The following is a 4,980-nucleotide window of genomic DNA, read 5'->3' as shown; positions in this document are numbered from 1 at the left end:
AACTCTGAAGCGGCGGTGCACTAATAGGAGCTGGTGGTGCACTATAGGACTGCTGATCGGAATACTGCATCTGTGGACCACGACTACCTGAAGCGCCATGAGAGACCTGAAGAGCTGACTGAAAGGGCCTAGGAGGATGGCCTCTACCATATGGATCTCTGCCTCTAGACAAGGCACTACTAAATCTAACTGAATGATGGGGCCTCTTATCCGACCCATGACCACCTCCTTACGACAGGACCATTTCCACTCTACGGGCCACATTGGCTGCCTCCTGAAAAGTGATCTCGCTCCCAACCTCCCTAGCCATCTGAAGGCGACTCGGCTGATTAAGACCATCAATAAACCTCCTCGCCCTCTCTCTCTCGGTAGGAAGTATGACAAGAACATGGTGAGCTAAGTCGATGAACCTGGTCTCAGACTGGGTAACCGTCATGGAACCCTACTGGAGGCGCTCAAACTGCCTCCGATAAGCCTCTCGCTGAGTAATGGGGAGGAACTTCTCCAAAAATAGCTGTGTAAACTGCTCCCAAGTCAAGGCTGGCGATCCAGATGGTCTAGCTAAGCAATAATCCCTCCACCAGGTCTTGGTGGATCCAGACAAGTGAAATGTAGCAAAATCGACCCCATTAGTCTCAATAATACCCATGTTCCTGAGAACCTCGTGGCAGTTATCTAGATAATCCTGGGGATCCTCAGTAGATGCATCGCTTAAAGTGGAAGTGAAAAGCTTGGTGAACCTATCCAGCCTCCACAAAGCATCAGCAGACATAGCCGCTCCATCATCGGTCTGAGCTACCACACCCGGCTGAACTGCTTCAACTGGCTGAACCGCTGGAGTCTGAATCTGAGGAGCTACCGTAGTAGGAGTCTGGGCCCCTCCTCCAGCCTGAGAGACGGATGGTGCTAAAGGAAGCAAACCCGCTCGGGTGACACTCTCCATGAGGCCCACTAATCGGACAAGAGCATCCTGAAGGACTTGGGTAGCAATAAACCCCTTTGGGACCTGAGCTGAGCCCACCAGAGTTGTTGGGGTCGGAACCTCGTCATCAAAGTCAACCTGAGGCTCCGCTACTGGGCTGCTGCTCGGGGCTGAGCTCTAACCCTACCTCGGCCTCTGGCACGGCCTCAGCCTAGCCCTCTGCCCCTCATGGGAGCTACTGTTGGGGGCTCGGGCTGCTGAATGGTAGATGAGGAAGCACGTGTTCTCGCCATCTGCGAAAGAACATAGTAGAAATTCAATTAGTATTGAGAAACAGAACCGCACGACATGAAAAAAAAATGTTAAGTTTTTCCTAACTCTGTAGCCTCTAGGGGATACAAACGTCTCTGTACCGATCCTTCAGACTCTACTGAGCTTGTCCATGAATTGTGACACCCGGAATTACCTTCGGGAGTCGTGATGGCACCTACTCGTAGAAGCTAGGCAATCCACGAACATAGAAATCTTTAACTCTTCTGTGTTAATCCTTTTTACAACTCATTTTAACAAGTGATAAACACCTACATGACATCGGAACATGAGATTTAAGCAGAAGCCTTAAATAAATATAAAACAAAAATGTTTCAACAGTCAACACATGCCTCTACCCAGAAACTGGTGTCACAATATCCACGGATTACTAAGAGTACTACATACAACAGTTTGAAGGAAAAATAACATTGTTTGTCTCGGATACATGAGATAACAGAACATAATAAAAGATAGAGGAGACGCCGGGCCTACGGACTCCTGCAGGGCTACCTCAGTGTCTCGGTGGACTAAAGGCTGACTCCCCTAGTGCTGCTGATCAAGTTCCACTCTGGTATCTGCATAAAGTACAGAGTGTAGTATCAGCACAACTAACCTCATGTGCTGGTAAGTGTCTGGCCCAACCCCGGCGAGGTAGTGACAAGGCTAGGACTAGACTCCAGATAAACCTATGCAGTTATATAATACATAGTAGAAATATAAACAGGTAATAACAGTTTTAAAGGGAGGGCGAGACATGTTTCGGGGAAACATATCAATTCTATCAGAAACATAATAAAGTATGAAAGAACACTCGATGTCTACAATCAATACAATAACAACATTGTTGTAGTGCGCAACCCGATCCCTTATCATTTAACATTGTTGCGACGTGCAACCCGATCCAATACAATATCTGTTGCGGCGTGCAACCCGATCCAATATAATATCTGTTGCGGCGTGCAACCCGATCCAATATAATATCTGTTGCGGCGTGCAACCCAATCCACATATATAACTTTTGCGGTGTGCAACTCATCCAATATAATATCTATTGCGTCGTCCAACCCGATCCACATATATAGTTGTTGCGGCGTGCAACCCGATCCAATATAATATATGTTGCGGCGTGCAACCCGTTCCAAATATACAGTCAACAATAATCATAATTAACCGTCCCGGCAAGGGATCAACAATAGACTACACTATCCCAGAAAGGGAACTCCATAGTACAATTATATACGTCTCGGCAAGGGAGAAATAGCCATAACCAAACTTGTTCCAACACCTAACTATCTCAACTATAACTTAACTAGTTTCAACATCTAAATACCTCAGCTATAACTACACTTGTTACAACACCTAACTAACCAGCTATAACCAAACTTGTTACAACACCTAACACGAAGAATCATCAACCTGAGCGTCCGTAATATCAATTAAGAACACAATTTAAGGGAACCTCAACTTAACAATAGCCCGGCAAGGGGCAACATAATGATCTCTTCTCTTTCTCACTTTTACTTCACAACTCGAGCCAATGCTCTAGAGTTTCAGTTATCACTTATACTTTCACAATTCGTTATACAACTAGAGCCAACGCTCCTCAATGTTCATAGGTCACAATTCTTTCCACAACTTTACACTACAAATAGAAATCTTTACCAAAGTATAAATAATACAATGAGATCATGAAAATCATAATATAAGACTCACGGTCATGCTTGACACCAACGCATAGATACTCGTCACCATGCGATACGTCGTACTCAACAAGGAACAAATATCAAATAGGACACAACTCCTAATCCCTCAAGCTAAGGTTAGACCAAACACTTACCTCGATGCCTCGAACACAACTCAAGCTTCAATTATAGCTTTACCCCTCGATTCCTCTGCCAATTCGCTCGTATCTAGTTATAAGTTACTTAATTACATCAATAAATGCTAAATGAATCAATTTGAATGCATAAAAATGAGTTTTCCAAAGTTTTACCCAAAAGGTCAGAAATCGCCCCCAGGCCCACATGGTCAAAACCCGAGGTTCGAACCTAAACCCGATTACTCATTCCCCCACAAACTCAAATATATAATTTGTTTTGAAATTGGACCTCAAATCGAGGTCCAAATCCCCAATTTTTGAAAGACCTAGGTTCTACCCAAAACACCCAATTTCCCCCATGAAAATCATTGATTTGAAATTGAAATCATGTTAAAAGATGTTAATGATTGAAGAAAACTAGTTAAAACGACTTACAATTGATTTGGAGAAGAAATGTTGTTTGAAAAATCGCCTCTTATGTTTTAGGGTTTTGAAAAGTGGAAAATAACTAAAAAGTCTGTTTAATATACTCCTCTCAGACCCTCTCCGCGGACCGCATAAAAAAGACTACGACCGCGGAGCTCCACCGTGGACCGCAAGAAATCGAGCGCGGCTGTGAAGGCTTGGCCTTGCTCATCGTGGACCGCACAAATCCCACCGCGCTCGCGGAGTCCCCACTGCGGCCGCGAAGCTTTCACCGCGGACCACGAGACCTGGCTTCAGAGACCTGCAACTTCTCTGATTCTGCAACGCCCACATCCCATATTTTCCTACGGACCCTCCAAGGCCGTCAAATTACGGGTCCGGGTCCGTTTACCCAAAACGTTGACTGAAGTCAAATTAGTTTATTATATAATCAAAATTTATCATTTTTCACAGATTATCATATTTAAGCTTTCTAGCTACGTGCCCGGACTGCGCACGCAAATTGAGGTGAGTCTAAATGAGGTTTTTAAGGCCTCAAAACATGAAGTTTCATACTCAATACTGTATATGGCCATCCGGCCCAGGGAAATCCATCTCGGAACATATACAACACTAACTGTAAGTCACCCAATATCGAGGAAAAGGACAATCTAACCCTGTGGAGAAATCCATCTCCAGGTACCAAGTACTTCGGACAAATCTATATCAAGGGAAATCCAATCCTCAATAATATCATTGCACTCATTGGGGGTATGTTACAGACTCCGAAAGGGCTCCTACATCCCAAGCGCTATCATAATCATAAATATAACCACTGCAGCGTGCAGCCTGATTCTATAAATGTCACTCGTAATGAGGCTCTCGGCCTCACTCAGTCGTCAACCACTCCAATCTCATCCACGAGCTCACAAAGTCATGAAAACAATCCTCTAATAAATGATATAATGAATCAATAAATAACTAAGACTGAGATATGATATAAAAATGAATGAACATGACTAAGTACGAAATATTAATGAAAATTGTGAGATGATATCAAGAAACAATCACTAAGGGTCCCAACGATACCGGCATAAAGCCTAAACATGATATCTAGCATGATTTATAGCTCAATTACTTTATCACATTATGAAAACATGGATATCAACAGGATAGAGTCATTAAACGGTGCCATAGAATCACCCAGGTCACAATTCTCTCGGTGCACGCCCGCTCGCCCATCACTTGGCATGTGTGTCACCTCAATACCAATCACATAACACATAATTTGATGTTTCGAACCCTCATAACCAAGTTTGGAAGCGTTACTTACCTCAAACCAAGCAAATCCCTACTCCACAATGCCTTTGCCTCTCAAATCGACCTCAAAATATCCCGAATCTTGCCACAAGAAATACAATACGATCAATATAGGCTAAAGGAATCAATTCCACAAGAAAAATACCAAATTATAACCAAAAATATGAAATCGGCTCAAACCCGGGCCCTGGGCCCACGTCTC

This window comes from Nicotiana sylvestris, chromosome 4, assembly GCF_000393655.2.
Source record: "Nicotiana sylvestris chromosome 4, ASM39365v2, whole genome shotgun sequence".
NCBI lineage: Eukaryota > Viridiplantae > Streptophyta > Magnoliopsida > Solanales > Solanaceae > Nicotiana > Nicotiana sylvestris.
This window is presented reverse-complemented; position numbering follows the sequence as displayed.